The sequence below is a fragment of the Acanthochromis polyacanthus genome, chromosome 20 (genome assembly GCF_021347895.1).
Source record: "Acanthochromis polyacanthus isolate Apoly-LR-REF ecotype Palm Island chromosome 20, KAUST_Apoly_ChrSc, whole genome shotgun sequence".
Classification (NCBI taxonomy): domain Eukaryota; kingdom Metazoa; phylum Chordata; class Actinopteri; family Pomacentridae; genus Acanthochromis; species Acanthochromis polyacanthus.
In genome coordinates, this window is record NC_067132.1 from 21,788,644 (window position 1) to 21,803,606 (window position 14,963).

A 14,963-nucleotide genomic window follows, 5' to 3' on the forward strand; every position below is an offset into this window, starting at 1 on the left:
CGAGCCCAACATCCCCCGTGGACAGCGAACAGATGGGACCTGACTCCCTCCCCACAAATCACTGCCAAGAAAGCCTCGGCCTGCTCCAGTGACCGCTTCAAAATGACGACCGCTGTTTACTCAAACAAGGAGAGAGTCCAGGGTTGTGGGAAAGAAGGGAAAATAGAGAGATTACAATCCAGAAATGGAGGAACATGCTCGAAGTTGACATTAGCTGAGAAGTATTAACTAATGGAGTGCCGATATGTGAATTCTGAAAGGAAATACAAACTGCTGGCATTAAAGGCCGACAATGTAAGCAGACTTCCTTGGCGCACGTTGCCTGGAGCGCATCATATCGAGATGTTATTCAGCATTATTCAAAAAGTCTACATAGTTTTAGTGGCTTTGAAGTGTTTATTATTTTTCTCCTTTTGCAACATTCAGAACTTAAGACACATTCTGTTGTAAATTTCGCTGTTAATGGATAATACCTGTTTATTTCAACCAGGCGTAAACTAACCGTGACGTCACCCGTTGGTTTCAACGGCGAGAAAATGAAGCCCGGATTTTGCTACTTCCTGGTCGCCGTTTTGGATTTTTTGGAGCCAGTGACATAAAAAGCGTCATCAAACAGACTGGACCGGAGAGCAACTAGGGGCAGGATTGGCTGAGAACTCTCTTATCCCGCCCACATTTTGCCGCAGAGGCTTCTGTTGCTGTCTATCAAGTATAGCCATGCCCCCTGGCTCCGCCAACTTTAACGATTTATTTAAAATTCAGTATTGATTTATTTTAAGATCGGCCACCTGATCTCTCATTTTGACCATGAAAACTAACGGGGAAAAAATCCTGAGCTGTAGAAAATCAGTCTATCAAATTTTATTTTTTCCAAAAATGAATTGGGGTCTATGGAGAAAAAGCTTTTTGGAGCCAGCCCTAGCGGACGGCGTGATATTGCAAGTTTTTGACACTTCCGGGTTGGCTTCATTTCTGGAGCCAGATGCTACGTCCATTATATATACAGTCTATGATTTCAACAAACTAATGTGGGGCATGCTAACTGTGCACTCCCACAATGTTCCTCTGAGGCATTTATTGCGCAGACCACCACTGATTTCAATACCAGATGACATCCAGTTATATGTCCTGTTATAGACTGGTACCATCTATTATCTATACACCGCTAAATCTTCATTAGGATCGTGTGGGGCCTGGAGTCTAACCCAGCTGACTTGGGGTGAATCCTATCACTGTGTAGCCTATCACAGGGCTACACAGTCAGACATGTCAATGTACCGTGACAGTTTGGACAGAACAGCAGCCTTCAGATGAAATCTGGTACAATTACGTCTCACCAGTGACATGATCGCGGATGTACCAAAACACCTGCTGACCTCTGGCTCGCAATTAGCCTTAAACCCATCTGTAAATATAAACATAGATGTCATTATCAACCTATTGCGTTTGTTTGACCGCTATGTAATGAATGCAAATGTAGTTGAAGTTAAGTAGCCAAGCTAACGCTAACACGTTCAGTGTTAAGAATCAAAACATCTCTGACAATTAATTGTCTTCTCAGATGTAGTCGCTGTTGCCTGTGACTATGATGACGACAGGCAGCTACTAACAGCTTGATTATTTGTTTCTGGATCGCAATGTAGGCTTGCAAAGTCAGGAGCGGCACTGACATGGCTGTGATGCACGAACATTGTTGAAAGGCTACACATGTAGTAACGTACTGATGTTTTACGGGGATGCAGTGACGTGGCTCTAACTTCGCTCCTTGCCAAGTTAGAGCAAGGAGCCAAGGTTCTTAGGAGGCACGAGATTTGCACCAACTAAGCACCAGCACCGAACTAGCCCCTGGTTCTTTTTGGTCAAAAAGGGGTAAAAGAGAATCACACTCACATTCACACCTACAGACAATTAAGAGTTATCAGTTAACCTGAGTATGTTTTTGAACTGTGAGAGGAAGCCGGAGAACCTGGAGAAAACCCACTCATAGACAAGGAGAACATGCAAACTCCATGCAGAAAGAGCCCAGGTTCAGGCCAGGGATGTTCCAGCTGTGAGGCCACAGTGATAACCACTGTTCCACTGTGCAACCTGGTGCTATACAATCATCTCTTATATTATGTTCTGCCTTGGTGAAGTTAGAAACTGGATGTGCACGAAAAAGCTCCAGCAGCATTCACAATCTCTGGCACACAACTTAGGAGTTATCATTCAATGCTCATGTGACCAAACTGGTGCAAACTTTATTTGGTTGATAACCAACGTCTTCATTCTTTTCCATTTAAAAGTTTTTTTGTTTTTTTTTTATTTACAATGATTTCATTGTGATGCATTTTGCTTGCGGCACACATTGCAGGTGAGAAAACATAGAACATCGAATTGCTGCCGCAGAATTTCGGTTACCATATGTGAAGTTGTCCTCCTTCTCCCATACCCTGCTCATCCAATCCCGCCCCACCCCAGCCCCAAGGTCCAGATCCCACACCTATGACAGCACTAAATATAAGTAATTCAAGACTGCAGAGGTGCCAGGCATATACACATTGTGATGAAACAGTCATTCCCTTTCTTTTCCCATCGAAAATGTGATTATACAAAGGACAAGGAAAAGCAAACCAAAGCACTGACAAGCAATCAAATAAGCAAGAAATGCTCAAAGAATAATTAGAGAATATATATACAAGTAAAAAAAAGTCATTCTTTCCTTTGCAGCATTAAAGTCATTTATGCCTTTATTTCCTCCAGACTTTACTAATGTAATGCAATTTTATTTGGCATCAACAAGTGAAATACCTAAATATTGCAATTATCTCTAAACCTTGCTGCCACGGTTTTTAATAAGCACCAAGAAGCGACCACTTTATGCCATTTCTAGCTGCCCTTCACTGGTTATGAATGACTTTTAGAATTCAGTTTAAGATCTTAGTGCTTGTTTTTGCAGCCTTGAATGTTCAGGCTTCCTACTTTTATCTGTGATCTGCTAACTCTATATGAGCTGTATCACTGCCTGAGTTCCTCCAGCAGGACTCCACTAACACCTCCAAAGTCAGGGACGAACTTTTGCCTGTGGAACTGGAGATGTCAGACAGGTAAAATCCTCCTTTAAATCTCATCTTAAAACTCACTTTTATCATCCTGGCTTATTCCTAACTGTTGATATTGTTGCTGTTTAATTCATTTCGTCTATGAAATTGTAAAATCCCAGTGGAACTTTGCTTTTAAAAGATGCTGTATAAATAGTTATTGTTTTTATTATTAAATGTTTTTTCTCCCACTGATTTAAAGTCATCTGAAAAGACAAAAGTGCATCATCCAGATAACACTTCTCCTGTAATTAACAGCAGAGAAACAGTGGCCCACTCCCTTCCCTGATGGAGCTGAGATGATTCATTAAGACTGTCATTCATCCCACTGATGATCCATCTCCAATCCACCCACCCACCTGTCAGAGGCCCGGGGTACCTGGGTAATGTAGTCATCCACTGGGGACATAATTAGCGAGCTGCCACCTGTACTTCCTCCTCCAGCGTTAGACGGGCCTCATTAGAGAGACCAGAGCTCGTCTCTGTGTGTGTGTGTGTGTGTGTGGGGGGGGGGGCAGAGAGTAAATTAATCTACAGTGGAAATCTGACATTAATTACTGTTTTTGGCCAAAACGCTTTAAAGGTCCGCGGAGACAATAGCATTTACTCACTGGATACATTTTAATTGTGCTTGTTAGATGCACAAAACAAAAGACGCATCAAAACACATCAACTGGATTTTAATGATCACGTATTAACAGGACAAAACTGCCAGAACAGTGAAACCCTCAGAGTCTCCTGAGGGTTCAGTGGAGTGAAAGGAGATCTGAGTAGTCCATAAACAACACAAACAACGATGCATGAGCTTGCCGTTTGTGTATCTGTGTGGGAAACTTAAATTACTCAGTCAAGTTCTGGACACCCGCCTCTAGAACCAAGTCTCTGTGATGGGTTTACAGCAAGAGGGAAGTTTGGTTTAAGTAAATAGTAGTTGTGATTTCAACTAGAATTAGTCTCTGAAGTAACAGAAACAGGAGTGGAGATGTTGTTAAATTCAAACTGGAATCATTTGTATTTTTGATCTGTAGTTTTTTAAGTGATTGTGTTCATCTTTACTGATGTGTCCTTTTTGTGAAGACGGTTCCTCAACGCATGTACGTTTACTGCACAGATTCTACCATGTGCATGTTTTTCTACAACATAATGTCACAGAGTCAAACTCTTGGCCCACGATGGCCCAGACTGAGGAAGTTCATGATGAGTAAAATATATATAGAGAGAGATTTCATTTCCACCAGGAGCTGAAGATAACAAATCTGTGAGGAATTCCAGTTTATTTTTAGTTGAGTGAAAAGTTGTGATACTGTGACGTGCATGTGACTCATTACAAGTTGAGAAGTAGAGTGTAGCTCATGCATAACTTGCTTTAATTGGTTGCGCTCCATATGAACAGTGTGTTCACCGTCGCAGTTACAGTTGCTGTCTAATGCGGATTTTCACTGGCATTAAGGAGTTTGGCTTTTCAAGAACAATCTGATGATCTGCATCTTCAAATTGATCAATAAATATATAACTATAAAACTTTTACTTAAGGTTTAAGATAGTTTAGCTGCATTGTCACAGATCACTTCCTACATTTTCAAAATATCTTGTTTGAGAGAAAAAAAGTTTAAAAAGCAACAGCTCACTCTGTGAAAGCTGTAGTTAACTGATAGTGAAGTGGATACAAGGACATGTATCGATAAAGCATGGACTGAATGAGCCACATCACAGCAGTGTAGACAGACAATAAGAAGTATCTCAGGGGTTGCCAGATTTGTTGTCAATATTACGCAGCCAAGACAAATCTGTGTCTGTTTGCTTAGTAATCCACCAGTAAACCAGCAGCGACGGAGCAGATGCTGCTAACAAGCTCACCATGATGGAGACAGACATTTGTCGATGTGTTCGGGGTCTCCTGGGAGGAAACGGAGATCGAGTTGTGACGAAGCACATTTTGCAGCTTCGTGTAAAGCAACAGACTGATCAAGAGCCACACTGAAAGTATTTCTGAAAAATAGTAAAAACGCACGGGGAAAATGGTGTGTCAGGATTGATTTAACAGACACAGAATAAATGAGCTTCATTGTTAGAAGTGAAGCTGCACAAAAACTGCAATTTCCACTTTCATGCAGGTGTGAATTAGTTTTGCACAAAGAGCCAGCGATAGCATGTTAGCGTGAAGCATTGAACATCCACTGCAGCTATGAAGAAGAAAGTAAAGGAATCATGAGGAACTTGTATGTTTTTTAAATTATAAATCCAACTGCAGTGATTCATAGATATATCTTAGGAAAAGAGGAGTTCCAATTCTTTGTTTGCGTCTCCAAAATGACAGATTTAGACATCTTCTAGTCTCTGCAGGCTTATAGAAACTAATCAAAGTACCTCAGATGTCAAGTTAAAAAAACAGTGATCTTAGTACAACATGCTATTTAAGAAATACAATCACAATATTTTATCTATTGAATGTTACCCCATGCAAAAAAGTTATTTTTTTTAATACCTCATTCAGAGAATATTCTGGAAATAATCAGTTTACATCATACATTACACAGATTGTTCTAAGTTGATTTTTTGTGGATATTATCAGTACTGAGGGGGAAATGGAATAAACAGATTCAATACAATTCAATAGAATACAATATTTATTACAATATTTTAATCCTTATCTCATTTCTACTTCTTTAAATTCTTCATTTTTATTCTTAAATCTTATTCTTCCATTTTTCAATGACCTAGTTCCTTTGTTTGATAGCTAGTTATTCACAGATTTTTTTTTTACTATTACTTCTACTATTTATGTTATTTGACTGCTCTGCCTTGTCTCCTTATGTCTTGCTTCATTGTCTGTATGTTTGCATGTTTTAACCGCCAACGCTTCTTCATGGTGCTGTATAAATAAAGTTATTATCATTCATTATTATCGTAAAGTTATTGCTCCTGTTTCATGTCCAACTGCTCTATGCCGTTGAGATTTATTTAATTTGCCTGAATTGATGTATTTATATTGCGAAATACTAACTGCATAGTTCAGACTAGGTTCAGTCTTTAGGTAGCAGCATCATGTGAATGTCTCATCAACTGACTGTTTTGTATAAAAATAATGTAAGACAATGACTATTTATAATGTATTACTCACTGTGCGCCTGATGGTTTCTATTATTAATTACACTTAAGGAGATATTCTATGATCTGTAGTGAAATACATTTAAAGGTAACGCTTTTTTTCAATATATCTTCAGTTCTTTAATTGAAAAGGAAGACGCTGCTTAAACAACATACTTTATATGAGAGATCTAATTTAATCTCCTGGATGAATCAATGTGACACTACGGACATTCAGATATTAAACTCAGAGATCGTGAGGGAGGCGTCTGCTCTGGCTGACACAAACAAAGCAAACTGCAAGAACGTCCAGATCCGGAGTGAGAGCTCAGTTAATTAACACTCTAAATTTAGCTCCAGCTCGCACAAAGCAGTTGTCAGAAACATTATTAATGCTCAAATGATGTGAATGAACCACAAACTCAATGAAGAAGTGAAGACAAAGACCGTGCTTGATGAGCGGCGTCACAGAATCGCTGCTACTTGGGCAAAATGGCGGCAAGAGTTTGATTTACGGCACATCAGGTTAGTTTCCATCATCTGTGTCGACATGAACAGCTGTCTCCGTGTGGTTGTGGCTTCTGGAGGTTTAGGAGGAGTTGTGGGGAAAAGTTGTGCCAAAGAGAGCAGAGAGGCAGCAGGGCGACGCTACAAAGAGAACTAAAGATGTGGGAGGAGAGCAGGAGGCCGGAATGAGGTGGAGTAAACGTGTGAAGTAAGATGAGATGCTGCAAGGCGTCCACGTTTTCCCCGACAGCGTGGTCAAAGGGACGATCAGGCTGCCAAGAGACTGTGACAAAGTGTGAACGAGGGTGACTAAGAAAAACACAACACAGGACTACTGTCTTCGGGACTGTTGTGTAAAGACTTCCATTAACAGTGATAAAAGAAAACACCAGAAACAAACTGAATCTAAGCTTTGTTCTTATCTTCTGTTCAACAGCACCTCATCTGTGTTTGTCCTCGTCCTGCCAGTCACTAAGTCACAAACATTTAAACCCTTGTTCATTTGTTGGCTAGAGATAAAAGAGGTACATTTAAACAAAAAGAAAACTGTCTTTTTCAATAATTTATTAAACAAAAAATATGAATAGATCTAGATAATCTGTGACTAAAGTAAGCACAACTTTGGTCTTAAAAATTAATATCACCCCTTTAAGCAGAAATTACTTTTGCAGGCGTTTATGCGTAACTGTACATTAGTTTTTGACAGCTTGCTAAATGTTTTCGCCTCTCTTTTGAGCAAAATTCAAGGATGTTTGGGAGTTTTCTTAAGTGTTACCTGTTTGAAACTTCGCCACAAGCAAGCTAACTTGAATGCCCTGCTGACCCACCCACCACCATAAACCAACCCTTGAGGAAAAATGACATATCATTATAATTATTTACTGCCAGTAGAGATTAATTCCTTACTCTAGTGGTTCCATTACGTTTGCGTTGATTGTTGAACAGCATCTGAAACATTATTTTGGAGACCCCCCTGACATCTCAGGTATGTAGAATCCATCCATGCATTATTTACACGCCGCTTAATCTTCATTAGGGTTGCGAGGGGGCTGGAACCCTGGACAGGTCACCAGTCTATCTCAGCACTACATATAGAGAGAATCACATCTATGGACAATTTAGAATCACCAAATAACCTCAGTATGTTTTTGGACTGTGGGAGGAAGCCGGAGAACCCGAAGAAAACCTCTGCATGCACAGGGAGAATATGCAAACTCCATGCAGAAAGATCCCATGCTGGGCCGTGAACTGGGGATCTTCTAGCCGCAAGGCGACGGTGCTAACCACCGATGCACTGTGCCTGTGGTTCAGTTTTTACATTTTGTTGCTACTTTGATATTTCCCTCACTTTTCTTGTAGAAACCTGAGCAACACTACATGTGCATCTGAGGAAATATTATCCAAAATGTGCACTGTTATCTCCATTTGAAGGATTATTCATCTTCAGTGCAGGTAAGACACGAACAATGAGAAGAAAGTTTCAGATTTTGCTGGCGAGGTGTGAATGTAGGAAAAGGAAATGAACAAACATGAATCTTACTTACTTGTTTCACATGTTCTGAATCTCCACTTCAAGGCTCAACATGTTATTAATCCCACCAAGGCCAACAGTGGAAATCCAGATGAGAAACCTGCAGGTGAACAGTGTTTTAAATTGCACGTTGAGGAGCACTATGTCACTCTGCTGTTGTGTCTCTTGCATCATTTTTGCTGTAAACCACTCAGCTGGTGTTATATCACAGCGTATGCATAAGCCCCGGTCTGTGTGCGGTGCTATCTGAGCTCCACCGTATCGTCGGTGACATTTTCACCTCCTCACCGGCACATGGCGAGAACGCAAACAGAAGCGTGCAGAAGTGTGAATGAGATATCTGCATTTACACACATGTTAAACTAACACGGCAGAGACACGAAGCACCGACCAGCGACTCTGCATCAAACAGGATGAAGGGAAACAAAGGTGGACACGAGCTCTCTGCCTCGCATGAGAGGAAATGTTGCGTTCAAGAGCGCTGAAATGAACTGAGCATCCAAGGAGATTAGATCATTCTACTCTAAAAGGTAGAAATGCACACTAGAATTTCTTATAAATTAAAATTAAATGGATTCCTAGCTACTTTTTTTGTTCTAACATTCTGAGAAAATTCTACAAAGCTGTTTTAACCGTTCATTTCATGTTACCAGAATGTTCCTTTTACAGATACGATTCTAAAAGTACAATAACGCTCTTCTTCATTCTTTTTCTGAAGGTTGCAATGTGAATGTTGTTCTTCTTTTATCAAGCAGCATTGTATAATGTTGTGGGAATGCTTTTACAATGTGTCACCTCAACAACATCCTCTGACAATTGTAGCAAAAATGTTCTGTCTTTCTGCAACATTACAGGAACATTTTTCTCAAAATCTGCCTTGAAAAAAAGAATTCTTCCTTCACTATCATCATCCAAACATCTTCTGATTGTTCCAGCTAACAGTCGCTTTTTAACTTCATATGGACATTATTGTAAATACTAAGTATCTTTAAAACATTATTTAACCTTGAGATTAAAATGGTTTTTTCCCCAATATATTATAAAAAGTAATGTTAGCAAATGTTGTGGGAGTGTGTCCTGTCACCTGGGAATAAATACCCACAGAATGTCATTTTACACTTTAGTTATTCCCTTGAGGTTTGCATTAAACCATTTTCAAGTCTTCTATATGTTTTTTTTAAATCCTTTATTTAAAATTGCATGTTTTTGGTTGGAACATGAGTATTATTGATGCATTAGAGTACAAAGAAATTTGTGTAACTGAGCTCTTTTCTCTGCAAAATGTTAGTAACTAAGATGTTTCTTATTTTAAATGCAGCTTAGAATAATTTACTTTCAATTTTTCATTATCCACGGACTCTCAGAAACAGAAAAATAACTATTTGCATTTCTAATGCTGTAATGAATGACATAAAATCAGATGTCTTGTCTGAATCAGATGTTTATGCTCGCTGGAGCTCATGTCCTGCATCGTAATTCTTTTTAATCAAAGTTAATATTGCTCATTTTTCACCACACTTGATTCTCCACATTCCTTGCGTATCAAAATTGCTTTTCTGTTGAGAATCCCTTGTGGACAATCGATGAGATCTGGCTCTTGTGTTTGGTCAGAGACATGCTCACACATGCAAACAGTGGGATTATGAAGTCTGAGTTGGAGAGCTCAGAGCAGAAAGTCACTGAGAGAGACACTCAAACGTATGCACACCATACAGCCACTTTATTAGGTACAGCTCTGAAATCAAATGTAATCTAATATAGGTACTCTGCTGGAGCCGTTTTACATCAAAACGCTGATAATTCTACTGTATGTTTATTACGGATATCATAGTGGTCATGTATGTTAGAGAAGTGGTCAGAATATTAGGAATACTTTTAAATGTAAAGTAGTCCAGCACACAGTGGTGGAAAGTAACTAAGCATATTTACTCACAAATATTTCTAATCTATGCATTACACTTTATACTTCCACTCTGTTACATTTTAGAGAAACATGTTGTACTTTCTGCTGCAGTACATTCATTTGGCAGCTTTCATTAGTAGTTTTAGAGGAATATTTTACACAGTGGATAATACAACAAGCTTTGAAAATACAACACACTGTGAAAGACTTCACTGGTATTTTTTCAACCCTTTTAACTTCGTACAAACATCTGTGTGCAGTCGGGTCACATTTCAGTTAATGAGCTGCTAACGGCTCCAACAAATACTGATTTTTTTCCTTTTAAATGTCTCACATGATTTAATTTCATATCATCGGAAATCAAAGATGAGCAAAAAAGTCCCAAAACTGAACTTCTTTCGCTGTCCCTGTATGTAAAAATGTACATATAATAATTTAAACTACCTCCACGTGCAGCAGCTACAACAGCAACATGCTACTGACACACTGATGCTTCATTATTGATAATCTAATGATGCCATATATAATGATATACCATTCAGAAGGACCAAGCAGTACTTACTTTAGTACTTAAACTACACTTTCCTGCTAATACTAATGCACTTTTACTTGTAATGGAGTATTTTTACATTACTGGATTGGTACTTTTACTTAAGTATCTGAATACATAAAGCACAATAATCCCTTTTAAACTCAAAATGTCAAAGCTAAAAGTAGAACTCTTGGACGACTTGTTGGGAGTACCTTTGATTTCACAGGCGTACCTAATAAAGTGGTCGATGAGGTTATGTCACTGTGTCTGAGCGCTATGATCTTATAAAGACGCTCCATGGCTACAGCGCCTTCAAATGCATCACTAGTGTCCTAAGTCTGAGTATAACTAGGCCATTTAACATTTATTCATGAGTCTGAGATGAGTAGTTTTTATTTAAAACCACACTGAGACATTAGCATATCTTTGAATCCAACACGTCGCTGAAAGCAGCAAACCAGCACAATGAGCCTCACAGAAAAGTAATTAAAGCTTAACCAAGGTGGTGGGAGCCATTAAAAGCAGCTCGGCTTTAGTTGCGTCCCTGGGAGGTTTCTGACATAAGAAGCAAACAAAAATAAATTCCCTCAGCCTCCAGCTACTATCAGGTTCTGAAATGTTGGCTGCTTGGTTTTCTCTGCAGGTTTCCCAGGTGTAAGGTCGGCTCTGCTCACCGGCTGCCTGTGCTCAGACTATAACTCAGCTTCTTACCCTTTGGCCGGACTGTGTCCTCTGATTCCACAGTGTGTCAGCAATCAGTGGCAGGTCGGACACGCTATAAACACACACACAAAGAGACGTGTTTTGCTTAAAAGTTGGAGGTAATGCTGCAGGAGTGATGCTGTCAGATCAGCTGTCAGCATGGAGCTGAAGTGGAGAAATGTGTCGCCATCTTAAAATACTCTCAAAGAAAGTGCTTCAAATGTTCAGGTAGGATTTACTGCACACCACCCAACAAAAGCAGCTTCTATGCAGTAAAATAACCATGTAACAGTGTTAAAGTTAGTAATCACTCCCTATGTTTGTACTAAGTTTTGAAAATAATATTCAGCTGTCAAGGTTCAGAATCTGTTCAAATTTGTTCACTTCGGTCCATTAATATATGTAATATGAACTTCAAATTAAATGTAAAATCACTACCACATCTATAAAATGTATGCCAACCCTTGAATCGGTAAAACTGGAAAGTGAATGTTTCAAAGGTTTTACGTCATCCCACATTGTTTTTTCTCATCTACTCTACATTACACGAAGAAAACCTTTTGTGCTTGAACACTACTGATAAAGTCGACAGAAAGCTCTATATTTGTACCGTTTTGTTAAGGAAAAGCACAAGAAACGCCAGACAAAATAGAGTCCTGAGTGTATCAGAACTACCACTTTGACTGCAAGTGAACCGGATGGTCGGTATGGAGATGCTTGCTTCTTACAATTACACTTACACAAAGAACTAGGGCAACGGCTCAGATCATCGACGTCATGGAACTTAACCAATTATTTTAACGAAATGTAAAGTTTTTAAAGTTTTGGGTGGTGGTGGGGTTATACGTTTATATTGTTAGTTATTGGAGTAACTTAAAACAGTACTTGATTTAAAAGTGTAGCGTTTGGCAGTGAAGTTACGCCATTTTGGTACTCAGTGACTGTTGAGATAAGTTGGGCAAATCCTCAGGTGGATCCTTCACCACTAAGGAAAGGAAGGACGCATTTCTCAACCGCATTTGAAGGGCCTTTGAAATGGGACAGCCTTTGTCATTTGGCCTACAAATAAAGCTTTCAAAGGAGGCAGTCCCTGAATTAAGAAAGAGCCTCAGTGTTTGGAAATAACTGGATTTACTGAGTTGGGTCCAGAGGAACGTGGACGCTGAATCTTTTTCACAAACCTCCCCACAGAGGAGAGCAACACTTCTAATCATGGTAAATGTACAGAAAGATGGAGACAGCTGAGGCCACAAAGTGCTGAGATGATGCAAAAAATTAAAAATGAGACTAGTTTGTGTCAGTGACACAAACTAGACCAAAATGTAGTGTTGACTGAAACTACAGTAAAAATGAATACACATTTTTATTATAAAACTGCAACTAAGTCACAATTTAGTCAAAATGAGCAACGAAATAAGCAAATGTTTTCAAACTTGATGGCAATTTCAGTTTTAAAAGCTTATGATGTGTCAGATATCAAGTCACTAAATGTGTTTGAAAGCTTCAGTCAACACCCTGCAACTGCCCTTCTGTGACCTCACTGAAGAATTCAAGGTGGTGCATACCAGGGAAGCCCTACAGTACAGGGACTCCAGGGACAGCAAGGTGTCATTAGCCGGCATTGAGGTGAGGACGGGACGGAAATGGAAGGCTGAGAAAGCAGTGGAGTTGGCAGAGACTTGATAGAGTCACGCCTGAGACAAAAGGCTTTGGTGGGCACCTTGGCAACAGGCAGAGCGGCTTGGGCTACTTCCCGAAGCCTCTGGTCAGTCAGGCTCGTGGCAAGGGAAGACACCATCTACTCCAGGAGGAGGTCCGAGCAGGCGTGGAGGAAGAGCGGCTGGGCAGGGTGGCGGGACTCCGGCTGCAGGGAGCGTGGACAAGACGGGAGAGTGCACTGCAGCGCAGGATCACCTGGTCAAATATCTTGCAGGCAGATGTCCATCGGGTCCGCTTCTTGGTGCAGGCTGTCTACGACGCCTTGCCAAGTCCAGCAAATCTTCACGCCTGGGGGAAGAGCGAGACACCTTCCTGCCTTCTTTGCTCTGGAAGAGGCTCGTTACAACATCTCCTCAGTTGCTGCCCAAAGGCTCTGGCGGATGGTCGCTATCGTTGGCGCCATGACCAGGTGCTTAAGGCAATTGCTGAGAGCTTACTCTCAGCCATCAGCGCATGCAAACACCATCACGCTCCAAAGAAGGCAGTGCGTTTCATCAAACCTGGAGAGAAACCCCCCAAGGCGCACCAACTGACCACAGGCCTCCTTCACACAGCCGCTGACTGGCAGTTGCAAGTCGACCTGGGAAAGCAGCTGAGGTTCCCCCAGCACATTGTAGCAACAAGTCTCCGTCCAGATATGGTCATTACCTTCAAGACACCTGATCACACTGGAACTTACGGTGCCCTGGGAAGAGCGTATTGAGGAAGCCAATGAGAGGAAACGCTCTAAGTACCAGGAACTGGTTGAGGAGTGCAGGGAGAGTGGCTGGAGAGCCTTCTTTGAGCCCATAGAGATCGGCTGTAGAGGTTTTGCAGGGCGTTCCCTTTGCAAAGTCCTCAGTTGGTTGGGCATTACAGGGCGGCCAAGAAGAGAGCAATCCAATCCACAAGCGAAGCTGCAGAGAAGGCCACAAGGTGGCTTTGGTTTAAGAGGGCTGATCCGTGGTCTGCTACTGGGTCGCAAGTCGGGACTTGATCAATCCCGGCTGGGTCGCCTGGGCGAGGGTGTATGATGTTGCGAGTCCCGGAACACCCATTGACCCCAGGATACATCACTGAAGATGCATCCCAGTGCATCCACAAGATAGTCATGTTATAGAGGCAGATGTTTAAAAAAAACACTTTAAAGAGCTAAAAATAGAGAGCCTTGTGGAGTTAACTGCGTCAGTAAAGTTAGATAAAACTGCATCTTTAAGTGCTGACACTGTGGACATAAAGTAACGCCCCCATCAGTGACACATTTGAACTTATTGTGCACTTTAATATTAAATCAGTACCTATTGAGTTCTCAGTTACTGCTGCAAGAAATGTTGGATAATACAACTACTGTTTTGAACGTCCTTCAGCCCACAGGAGCATCAGAAATCAAGGCTGTGACGCTGATGTTTGATGACCTATAAATAAGTCAGTCGTCCAGCTTGGTAAGTATTTTAAAACTTTCACGAAATGACCCCGGAAACTATTTTTAGACTGAACTCGCCATTGAACTGACATCATGTGATTCCAGTGTTTTTTAAGCTGCAGTGACTCAACAATTAGAATCTGTCAGGATCAGCTCAGTTCAAGGAGGAAAACAGACAAAACTGCACCCAGTGTTCAATTAGAAACCCATGAACTGAGTGTAAAGCTGCAACTAATTCACAAATGAATGAATGACTATATAGCTACTGTACTTTATGATGAAAAAAAGCAGAAACCTGCTAATAATTGCACCAAAAATGCAGGAAATCTGCTTCAAACACATCGAAAACTCTCACGACTCGTGCTTATGCAGTGCAAAAAGCAGGTGTGATCCCTATTTAGTTTAATATAAAACCCGTTTTCTTCATAATTCTACTGAAAGTCACATGGTTGAGTTGAAGTGCTAAAAAAAAGGGCTTCAATTCATATTATCGCTGCATA